Source organism: Sapajus apella, unplaced genomic scaffold, assembly GCF_009761245.1.
Source record: "Sapajus apella isolate SASKATOON/1434 unplaced genomic scaffold, GSC_monkey_1.0 scaffold55, whole genome shotgun sequence".
Classification (NCBI taxonomy): domain Eukaryota; kingdom Metazoa; phylum Chordata; class Mammalia; order Primates; family Cebidae; genus Sapajus; species Sapajus apella.
This window is the reverse complement of record NW_022436995.1, coordinates 4,043,662-4,056,388: the sequence shown is the minus strand read 5'-3', so window position 1 is coordinate 4,056,388 and position 12,727 is coordinate 4,043,662. Positions and strand designations below refer to the sequence as shown.

The following is a 12,727-nucleotide window of genomic DNA, read 5'->3' as shown; positions in this document are numbered from 1 at the left end:
AACTAATATATATTAAACCATTAAGCCCTTAAGATAGTAATTAAAACATGGTAAGTACTGAGTATATGTCATTTTTTATTGTCAATATTATCATTGATTATTTTCTTATGCTTTTTCTGTTTTTCTCACTTCAAATTTTAGAACACTTAATTTGAAGCCACATATGTCTAATGTGCTTAACGAAAATATGAATGACAGAAATGATGACAAGAGTTGGGAGAGATGGAATCATTGAAAAAATAATGTCAGTATGATAACCAGTAAGGTTTTGCTGTGCTCAGAGTTGAGCTGATGTAGCAGTTTAACAAGTCTAGAAATCAACCAGAGAACACAGCTTGTTCTTCCTGCTGCAGATAGTAGAAAACTATTACTGTATTCACGTAGATCAGTGGTCTTATATCCTCTAATATTTTCTCAAATTTCCTTCATTGTACATCTCTATCAGTTCAGCCTGCTATAGCAAAATACCATAGACTGGATGGGTTATAAACAACAGAAATTCATTTCTCACAGTTCTGGAAGCTGGAAGTCTAAGATCAGGGCATGGTTAGGTTCTGATGAGTGCCCTTTTCTTAGTTGCAAACTGTGTACCTATTACGTATTTCCACAGTGGGAAGAGAGCTAGCCAGCTTTCTGGTCTCTTCTTAAGAAGGAACCAGTTCCATTTCCAGGGCTCCCCTCTCATGACCTAATTACCTCTCAAAAGCTCTGCCTCCAAATACCATCACATTGGGATGAGGTTTCATCATGCAAATTTTGGGGGAACACAGTCTATTGCACTGCTTAAAATCACATTTATAGAAAATATCATCTAAAACCACTCAGAATTATTCAAAATCACATATTACTGATGCAAAATCAAATATTATATTGATTCAGAAGACTCAGTATAACATATAACTTAAAGGAAACAAACATGACTTATTGCAAAATAATTAGCTATTATAAAAGACCTTATGAAGTCACTACATTCCTTGACCTTTTTTTTTGTTTTTCCCACGTATGTTTTTTGTCGTTGTTTTTTTTTTTTTTTTTTCTCCTGTAAAATGTCCCAGTTCTTCCCTAACTTATAAACATAATTTATACCGAGGAGTAGATAGGAAAGTGGACAGGCGCAGGGCGCACTGACGGGGGATGGGGGAGCTCCTCTCGCTGACCCCTGGGGCAGACCCAGGCCGTTTAGGAGATGGGGAAGCCAGGACACTCCTCCCTGAGGTTGTCTGGCTGCCTCTGCCCCTGGTGGTCAGAATCCTGCGTGCCCTTCAATCCCGGAATCCCTCCCCGGACCCCAGCCCCCCTGGGCACGCTGCCCTCAGTACTCAGAATCCCAAAGAGCCATTCAGTTGTAGAATCCTCTCCTCAGTTGCTGAAGTGGCGGGGACCTTCCTTTCTGCTCTCCCCTCTGCCTCTGACTCCCGAGGAGAGAGGGAAGGGAGGGGAGGTGGAGGTGGAATCTGAAGGAGGAAGGGCATGGAAGGCGGGGGCCAGAATTAAATACTCTGATTATTAAATGCCTTTACAGATGAACCACAAAATTCTAACTCACAGCGGATGGTGAGGCCAAAGCTGCACTGGAACTTGTTCTTGCGGTGATTCAGGAAGGCCTGGAGGGCCAGTGTCAGGGGCAGGCGGGAGCTTCTTCTCCAGTGTGGCACCCACGATCCAGTTGCTGTTCACAGAGCCTTTGAAGAGGAGGTTGGCCTTGGGCAGGTCCAGCTGGTGCCTGAAGGAGACACTGGTGTCCTGCATCCTTGTGCTGGCCTCCAACTCCACACCCACCTACAGCTGGTCACTGGCTTTGTGGTAGTCTGTCCTGTGCATGCCCGCCTGGCCCAACGTGACCGTTGCCAACCGAACGTTCAATGTGTATTTTCCAGCTAGAGACATGACGGTGCCCTCCTCCCCAGGCCGCGGGTGGTAGACCAGCTCTCTGCTCAGAGCCAGTCAAGGCGTGATGCTCTGGAGGTAGGTAGTAGGCTACGAGGATTCCTGAACCCACGAGGACGTCTGGGCTCCCCAGGGTGACGACCACTGTGAAGTCAGAGTCCCGGTACTTCCCGTCCACCTGCCAGTTCACAAACCTCGACTGCTGAGTCTGGATGGCTATCTTGGACCTGAAGCCAGGGCCCAGCTAGTGAATGCCCTGAGCATTGTGGCTGCCGCTGTTGTCCATGTCACCCACCAGCACAGGGAATGCCTCTGTGGAACTCAGCTGCTTTGTCCGCAAATACGTGACCCGAAGTGGTAGCTGGACTCCCGGATTGTGCTGAGGGCTACCATCTGGATGGGAAACAGTTCCTTGCACTTCCGGCGGTACTCCTCGAATGTGTCCGGGTTGGGCAGGCAGCCGCAGGCACCGACCACTGCGGCCCCTGAGGTACTGGAGGTTGCAGTACCTGGGGTCTGTTCCGAACCTCGACCAGCACTGGTGCCGGCGCCCAGGCTGCCTCCCAGCGGCCGCAACGTGAAGCGCGTCGTCAAGGGCGGAGGTGGCGGCAGCCACACAAGAGCCAGCGCAGGCGGCGGCGGGGGCCGTGCGGACTGCAAGCTGGCTGCTAACCCGTTCCGCATGGTCTCCTGTGAGGGGAGCGGTCAGAAGGTGGAGGTTAGGGCCCGCGCGCCCTAGCCTCAGCTCCAGCAAACCCCCGCCTGGCTCCGAGCCCCGGTTCTCCTCCTTCACCTTAAGGTAAGTTTGAAAATAAGAGAAGGAGATTAATATAACAAGTGCAGGAAAATAAGAGAGTTGTGTCCAGATACTAAAATAAAAACTGTATTAGGCTAATTAAGTTGTTAGTAAAATATCTAATAACTGTAGTAAATAACAATACAGCTCAGTATTGTCTGACATGATAACTGCTAGCCTGGTGTGGTTATGGAGCATTTAAAATGTGGTCAGTGCTACTGAAAATTGGATTTTTAATGTTATTTAATTTTAGTAAAATTAGATTTATATTAAAAACTAAGAAAGTGTACAATATCTCAGTAATGTTTACATTGATTAATTACAGGTTTGGATTACAATTAGGAGATGCACTGTGTTAAATATAATCTATAATTAAAATTACTGTTTCCTGATTCATTCTACTTTTTGTAATGTGGCTACTAAAACATTTCAAATGATAAATGTGACTTACATTTGTAACTTCATAACACAGTGTTGCTCTTGACAAAGTGAGTGCTAGACCTCTGAGCATAGTAGCGGAATAAAATTGATTAATAATAAATTATCTCTCCAATTTGTTTCAATATGTGATTTTTATAACTGAGATACATCATTTCAATATGTGGTTTCTGCAACCTAGATTTATGCATGTTACAAAAAGTTAAATTGCATACATATGCGTGTACATATATATACAATTTTAAAACAATCTTTATTCATGAAATTCAGTGAGAATTCTGAATTTTATGTGTTCTATTGAAGTTGCTTAAAGTGTGTTAAAGGAATCTCATCTTTCCTCTGCTACACAGACCCATCAGTAATGTTACTTTTGCCAGAATTCAACTGTAACCCTGACAGCCTTTCAACCAAATATGTTCTTGGAAATTCTGGAACAATTTAATTTTCTTACTTCCAAATAAATGTATGTAAGGCTTAATATCATCCAACACCTTGCATAATTAGATTGATTAAAGTGTATTTTGGTTTCTGAAAACATTGATTTTGATTTTCAGCTCAATTAAATTTTTCAGAAAATTTTGGGTAACAATGTTCTTCCTCTCTTTCAAATGAATTAATTACCCAGTCCAGTTTTGTAAATTAAACCAAAAATTTAAAAAATTAATCATTATCTCATTTTAGCAGCCATTCAAAGAAAAGCAATCCACTTGCATTTATCTAACTTCTGCAAAAATAAAAGCTGTAAACGTGTTTGATGCTCAAGCTACTTTGAAATAATATATGTTTACTTAAATATCTTATGACAATTCTGGTTACTATAAGATTGATCTTATTTTCTAGCAGCTTACAAAGGCTAACATTTAACTATACAAATTTATAAAGATATTTGAGAGATATATCATTTTGTGATATTTGAATTATGGAGCTTAATTTCTCATTTAATGAATCAAAAAATTTTTAATTTCATAATAAAAAACTAAATATACATTAAAATCCATCTTAATTCCAATTTCAAACTAATGCAATTAAATCATGGGGATGGTTACCTCCATGCTGTTCTCATGACGGTGAGTGAGTTATCCTGAGATCCGATGGTTTTATAACGAGCTTTTCCCTCCCTTTGTTTCACTCTTCTTGCTGCCATCATGTGAAGAAGGACATGTTTCCTTCCCCTTCCATTATGATTGTAAGTTTCTTCAGGTCTCCCCAGAACTGGGAATCAATTAAATCTCTTTTCTTTATAAATTACCCAGGCTCAGATATTTCTTCATAGTGGCTGAGAATGGACTTATACACGCTGAATGCAACACTCATTGATTTTGAAGTAGTTCTTTAACATTCAGAATGTGTGCATATTGTCACTTAATAATGTAGTGAATTACTAAAGCACTTAGAGCTATGGAAGTTGACTCTAAATCCGCATTGTGGATCCATCATTGCTGTTATCCAAGTAGTGGTATTTGAAAGTGAATATGTTTTTCCATGAGATATTTTTAAGGGATTTGCAAATTGACAATCTCTTTATGTCTATTCTCAGAACATTTGAAAGTAACATTTTTTTAGTTTTTTTTATACATATTTTATTGTGTTTTAGGTATTGGTGTACATGTGAGGACATGCAAGATTGTTGCATAGGTACATACATGGCAATGTGGTTTGCTGCCTTCCTCCTCATCACCTATATCTGACAGTTCTCCCCATGTTATCCCTCCCCAACTCCCCACTCCCCACTGTCCCTCCCTTAGTTCCCCCACACAGACCCCAGTGTGTGATGCTCCCCTCCCTGTGTCCCTGTGTTCTCATTGTTCAACACCCGCCTATGAGTGAGAACATGCAGTGTTTGATTTTCTGTTCTTGTGTCAGTTTCCTGAGAATGATGGTTTCCAGGTTCATCCATGTCCCTACAAAGGACACAAATTCGTTTTTTATGGCTGCATAGTATTCCATGGTGTATATGTGCCACATTTTCCCTGTCCAGTCTATCATCAGTGGGCATTTGGGTTGGTTCCAAGTCTTTGCTATTGTAAACAGTGCTGCAGTGAACATTGGTGTGCATGTGTCCTTATAATAGAACGATTTATAATCCTTTGGATATATACCCAGTAATGGGATTGCTGGGTCAAATGGAATTTCTATTTCTAGGTCCTTGAGGAAGTGCCACACTGTCTTCCACAATGGCTGAATTAATTTACACTCCCACCAACAGTGTAAAAGTGTTTCTATTTCTCCACATCCTCTCCAGCAACTGTTGTCTGCAAATTTTTTAATGATTGCCATTCTAACTGGCGTGAGATAGTATCTCAATGTAGTTTTGATATGAGCATTTCTCTAATGACCAGTGATGATGAGCATTTTTTCATATGTTTTTTTGGTCTTCTTTTGAAAAGTTCCTGTTCATATCCTTCACCCACTTTTGAAGGGGCTTGTTTGTTTTTTTTTTTGTAAATCTGTTTGACTTCTTTGTAGATTCTGGATATTAGCCCTTTGTCAGATGGGTAGATTGCAAAAATTTTTTCCCATTCTGTTGGTTGCCAATTCACTCTAATAATTGTTTCTTTTGCTGTACAGAAGCTCTGGAGTTTAATTAGGTCCCATTTGTCTATTTTTGGCTTTTGTTGCCAATGCTTTTTGTGTTTTCGTCATGACGTCCTTGCCTATGCCTATGTCCTGAATGGTTTTGCTTAGGTTTTCTTCTAGGGTTTTTATGGTGTTAGGTCTTATGTTTAAGTCTTTAATCCATCTGGAGTTATTTTAGTGTAAGGTGTCAGGAAGGAGTCCAGTTTCTGCTTTCTGCACATGGCGAGGCAGTTTTCCCAACACCGTTTATTAAACAGAGAATCCTTTCCCCATTGCTTGTTTTTGTCAGTTTTGTCAAAGATTAGATGGTTGTAGATGTGTGGCATTGCCTCCGAGGCCTCTGTTCTGTTCCATTGGTCTATATCTCTGTTTTGGTACCAGTGCCATGCTGTTTTGATTACTGTAGCCTTGTAGTATAGTTTTAAGTCAGGTAGTGTGATGCCTCCAGCTTTGTTCTTTTTGCTTAGGATTGTGTTGTCCATGTGGGCTCTTTTTTGACTCCATATGAAATTTAAGGTGGTTTTTTCCAGTTCTGTGAAGAAAGTCATTGGTAGCTTGATGGGGATAGCCTTGAATCTGTAAATTACTTTGGGCAGCATGGCCATTTTCACAGTATTGATTCTTCCTAACCATGAGCATGGAATATTTCTCCATCTGTTTGTGTCCTCTCTTATTTCATGGAGCAGTGGTTTTCATGTGTTTTAATCTGTATGAACCTTAATTATTTTTAAGCAGCATTGATTCATTTTCATAGAGGATATTTTAATCTGTTATATGAAAATGTGCTTGGCTGAAGTTCATTGAACATTTTTATACAAGTGTCATGATCTTTTACATTTTTCACAATTTCATCAAACCTTCTTATAATATCATTGCTTAGTGAAATACAAATTTTTTAAATTTGAATTTCTTTCTGATATAAAGTGTTTCATACAGCTGGAAATATTAATATTCACTAATATTTTGGCTTTAAGTATTTTATAATGCATTGTGTTATTCTGTAAGAAATAATGAGACCTTTATTTCTCTAATTAGGAAATATTTAAAACAGTTTGGCGACAGTAACACAGTTTTCAAACTTTTCTTATAAATTTCAGAAACATGATATTATATCCTTGATAACTTCATCAGTGTTCTCCTTAGAAAAATTTATATTCAATCTTGTAGTTTTATTGTTTCATGTGTTGCTCTGTTGTGGCTCATGTTTACAATCCTGTACTATAGGAGGCTTAGGTGGGAGGATTAGTTAAGGCCAGGAGTGTAAGATCAGCCTGGTGAAACCTCCTCTCCACAAAAAATAAAAAAAAATGTAGTTGGGTATGGCGGTCTGCAGCTGCAGTGCAGCTACTTAGGAGGCTGAGGTGACAAGTGGCTTGAGTCCAGGAGGTGGAGGCTTCACTGAGCCATAATCATGCCACTGGATTCCAGTCTGGGTGACACAGTGAGAGCCTGTCTCAAAAAAAGTGTTGGCAGACTAATCATATGAGAAATTGTTTAATTATTAGATAAGCTATAAAACAATGTTAAATAGTCAGCTAAATATATTTGATACATTTTCTTTGTATTTGACATTTTAAAATAAAGATTTTTAAATTTATACCTATATTTAAAATTTCCATAAATATAATATTATAAATGCCAACATACACAGGTATGTTACATTGGTAACTCAAATATCATAGGCAACTTAGCCATTGTAATATCATTTTCCAAAATATGGAACAACATTTGGCAAAATTTGAGCCAGACAGTATAAAATGTTCCCTTGATTTATAGATGAATCCCAGGAAATTTCAGTGTATATTACAACCACTGAAAATATTTTGTTTATATTTATAATAGAGTTAGTTTCTAGGCTCAGATAATTTTAAATGGCAATGAAGGACCTTCAAAATTTGTGCAGCATGGTCAAATTTTGTTTGTTTTGTACAACAGCTCCGTGGTTTATAGGATGTCTAATATTCTTGGTCTTCATCTATTAATGCAACAGCCTCCCTTAATATTTTAACAATCAAAGAAATGCCTCCAATACATTTCTAATGACCTGTGGGGGTGTGGCTTTTTTATTAGGGAGAATATTGACTCAGATTTAAAATAGTGAATTCTGTTATCCATTTGAAAACCATTGCAGACTCATGCCACATTTGCCTCTCATCTGCTATTCAGTGTCCTTTTATGTTAAATCAATAATCCTAGCTATATCATAATCTCTTTCATAAAAGCAGCTATTATTAAAAGCTTAACCTTTGTAAGAGACTTTCGAGTTCATCACAGAAAGATGATATTTGGGGTCTTTTCAGCAAGTTCACAAGAATTAATCTTTTTTTTTTATATTTCTGACATGAAATTTCTGTTTCTGTACTGCTAGACACATAGTTTTACATTAAACATATAATGTATATTCATCTTTACATATCCTTTATATAAATACAGTCATTTAGTAAATGTTATAGTGACCATGATATATATTTTAAATAAAAAATTACATAGCTTTGCCCTCTGAAACACAATTGAAAGGAATCATTGACTTGCTTTTGTATACAATGTGTCTTATTTCTAATGCAGGAAGGACTTAGTGTGCATTTAATATTATTAAGATATTAAAATATACACTTAATCCTTATAACAATCCCAAGAAGTTATTAAATATGAAGAAACAAATCTCAGATTAAATGACATTGTCAAAAGTCATAGTGAAAGTCAAGTTTGGTTAAGCCTTTCTATTCTGTCGCCCTGCCTTCCACCTTAGCTTGTATGTGCATGGAGTGTTCCAAATTTTACATTTTAAAAGGCCACCTTGTTAACAATAAATAAATACCATAATGACTTAGTGTTCCTTTTTCCCAGAATATCAAAATAATTTTGGAAGTGTTTTTTAGTGCATCTGTTTTTGTTTGTTTGTTTTGATACTCTGCTCCCTTTATTGTCATTGTACTCAATTATTATGTTACTTTTAAGGCTATTGAAGCATCCTGCTATTTTAAATTGTGTGCTGTTCAATATGTTGAGCATTTCGGTTATTGAATAAGTGTTAAAAGCATATTTCCCCTAAGATATGTTTGCTATAGTTTGCAGACTAATGACATAGCTTTTGAAAATAAACAAGCCAATGCTACTGTGTTTTATATTTACACTGAAAGTACTGACTTTCCTTAAACAGGTAAATATAAGAGTTAAAGTACTGATTTTCCTTAAACAAGTAAATTTAAGAGTTGTACTATGATGTGAGGATTCTAAGAATATTGCTGGTTTTATAATTAGAACTGTGATAAAATCCATTTCAGAATCCTCATCAGAACTATCAATGTGAGTAAATCTATGTACTTCTTTTTAGAATCTTAATTCTCAGTATTTTTATTTTTCTAAGATGCTTTTCGTAGTCATAATTTCTTTGGAATACCCATAAATCATCTACTCCACTTATATTAGTCTCATTGAAAAGCAGGATTTATGATAGGATGATTGGAAAGCTATTTATCATCTCTCTATGGTCACTAAGGCTTTTATCCCAGTCTTGCTTATGTTTGCCTTTATTCTCACTTTTAAAGAGACAGTTTCAGCCCAACCAGCTATTCATTAGTCTTTGATATAAACTTAGGTTTTTAAGCACTTGTTCCTGTGAAGACTTATATAGTTTCTCTCACGGTTTTATGTTGTTAATTGGGACAGTCAGCTATTCTTCTCACAGCTTCGTTTCCAATCATCTCCCATTGAAATTCCCACCAAAGAGTAATTTTCCAGCGTTGGAAAATAATAAGCACATTCTTTCTCTGATTCTGCTGTTGGTTCCCCAGTACCTAAAATACTCCACATTATTTTTCTAGGCATTTTTTTTTAACTTTAAAAAACTAAACCTAGCCAGGTACAGTGGCTCATGCCTGTAATCCCAGAACTTTGGAAGGGGGAGACTGGAGGATCACTTGAGCCAGGTAGTTTGAAACCAGCCTGGGCAACAAAGTGAGATCCCTGTCTCTACCAAAAAAAAAAAAAAAATCAAAAGATAAGCCTGTTATGGCAGCACAGACCTTCAGTCCCAGCCACACAGGTGACTGAAGCAGGAGGATTGCTTGAGCCCAGATGGTCAAGACTGCAGTGCATCAAGATCAAGCCATTGCACTCTAGTCTGCAACAGAGTGAGACCCTGTTTCAGAAAAAAGAAAAGAAAACTAAACCTAGACTCATGGGCAGTGGAGCAAGGGGAAGGAGAAAGTGAAATATTTTCTTCCTGGGCATACTGGGCCAAATATTTTCTGTCTATGTGAATTTAAGATTGTCTGCAAAATACCTGGTTATCTTCATTATCGTGCTATCTCTTTTTGTGTTTTCTTCTCCACAAACAATATTTTCTGATCTCACAAACGCACAGTAGAAATAAATATAGAAGTATTAAGTGGGAAAACTGCATAAAAATGTCTCTCTTCCTCATTTTTATTATTGATATGTTTTAAATTTCCATTTAAATATGTGAACGTTATAGGAACAAATCATTGCTTTTTGTTGATTCTTCACATATACAAGGTTCTTTCACTCATAGATGCCCTATAAATGTTTGATTTGTATTAAGAAATTAACTTGTAGAGCCACTACTGATAAAACTTGAAAACAGCTGCTATTAGTTTCTACGTTAAAATAAATAAATACTTGTACATTTAATGTTGTGTATATGTTTTATGAGGTGCTGTGGTAAAAGAAGGTAAGTAATAAGTAGAAATTGTAGGAAAAAAGCAATACCTATAATTTTTAGAGATGAGATAATTAATTAATTTGGAGGTGAAATGGCACTGCATTATTTTGACAAAGATACAAAGAAAATAGCATAGTTAAAATGGAGAGAATAAGAAGAAAATCAGATCACTGACCTTAGAAATGAAATAAAATATCAAATTCTCTAATAGGAATATGGATTCTCATGCAATTATGATACAGAGTGGAGACCATATAGAAATTTTGAGAATTAAAATGATATTTCAAATGGAAATCTAATGTAAGGAAACTAAAAGAATCCAGAAATAACAAGTTATGTACATTGTAAAAAAGAAATAAATTCTTTAAAAAAATGTATAAAACTTCAAATCCTAATTCACTTTATATTTATAAACAGTTACATTGGGATACTTGTTTTCATATAATTAAATATGACCTAAAGCAATTTTAAAACAGTTTATGCTGTAAACAAATAGATGCTCATAAGGGAATACTTACAGGAAAACAGACATTTCAGGATGGAGCCTCAACAAAAATACCTTTTACAAAATCATTTCCAGTATTTATATTCAAGTCCCCTGTAGTTTTCATTAATTTCTATGGAGCAGAAATACCTTAATACCTTTGCTTGTTAATGTACACCTTATGACAGTGACTTATAGTGTATAATGTGCTCAAATAAACAAATGTGAAATATTTAATCTCACTAAAAAAATTTAAAACTCGATTTTATTAATAATAATTATAAAGATATAAATATTTGTTATCAGAAATAAACAACTACATGTGTATTAAAATAATGAGGCTGGAGCAGAGAAGCAAGATGACTGAACATAAGCCTCCACTGACCATTCCCTCTGCAGAAACATCCATTTTAACAACTATCTATACAAACAAAATCACCTTTATCAGAACCAAAAATCAGGTGAGCCCTCAGTACCTGCTTTTAACTTCATATGTCTTAAAAGGAGGCACCAAAGAGGTAGGAAGACAGCCTTGAATCACCAACACCACCCTTCCCCCATCACCTAGTAGAAGCCAGCGGTGCAGACAAAGAAGTTGTATGTTTGGGTGAGGGGGAGCATAGCAATTGTTGAACTTTGCATTAACCTTAATGCTAATTTAACACAGTGGAAAGAAAAACTTGGCAGAACTCAGCTAATGCAAGCCTATAGTGGGAACAATTAGACCAGCCCTAGCCAGAGGGAAATTGCCTATCCCAGTGATCAGAATTTGAGTTGTGGTAAGCCTGATCAGTGGGGGTTAAAGGCCTCTGGGTTCCTAAATAAATGTGAACGGCAGTCTAGACCACAATGACTACAATTCTAGGCACACCAGACTGCTGTATTGGGCTCAAATCCAGTGCACATAAGGGACAGGTGACTTAGTGAGACATGAGCTGGGGTGAATAAGGGAGTGCTTGTGCCATTCATTCCCCAATCCCAGGAAGCACAACTAACAGCCCCAAAAGTTACCCCTTCCTTCTATTTGGGGAATGGAGAGGGAAGAATAAAGAGGATTTATCTTACGTTTTGGATACCAGCTCAGTTACAGTAGGATAGGGCACTGGGCAGAGCTGTGAGGGTCCCATTCTAGGCCCTATTTTCTGGACAACATTTCTAGACACACCTGGGCCAGAAAGGAACCCACATCCTAGAAGAGAAGAACAAAATATTGGGCAATTTTATCTCTCACTGACTAAAGAGCACTTGGGCCTGAATAGTCAGCAGCAATACCCAGGTAGCACTCATCATGGACTTTAGATGAGACTCTAGATTGTGATGGCTTCAGGTACTAGCTCAACCACAGTTGGATAGAGCATCAAGTGCACTTTTAGGGTCCCCAATACCAAGCACTGGTTCTTGGATGGCATTTCTGAGCCTGCCGGGCCAAAAGGGAGCCCACTGCCCAAAAAATGAGCCTCAGGCCTGGCTGCATTAACCACAAACTGACAAAGAGCCCTTCTATGTGGGCTTGCAATGGTAGTAGCCACAGGGAGAGGCTCCTCTGCCTGTGGAAAAGGGTGAGAAGAATAGAAGGACTTTTTTCTCATGGCATGAAAGCCAGATTAGCAGCAGGAGAATAGAGCATGTGGTAGAATTTTAACGTTGTTGACTCTAGTCCCTGGTTCTTGGACAATATCCCTGGATCTACCTCGGGAGAGTTGCCAGCCTGAAGGGAAGGAAACAAGGGTGGTTGAATTCACCACCTGATAATTGTAGACCCCTGGGGCCTTGAGCAAACATAAGCAATAGCCAAGTATTAGTTACTGTGGGCCTTGGGTGAGACCCAGTGCTTTGCTGACATCAAGTCTAACTCAGCACA

General features: G+C 37.9%; 1 pseudogene; it reads right to left on the bottom strand.

Moving 5' to 3' along the window:
- Nucleotides 1-1,490: 1,490 nt before the first annotated feature.
- On the bottom strand, nt 1,491-2,571 carry LOC116527694 (annotated as a pseudogene).
- Nucleotides 2,572-12,727: the final 10,156 nt, after the last annotated feature.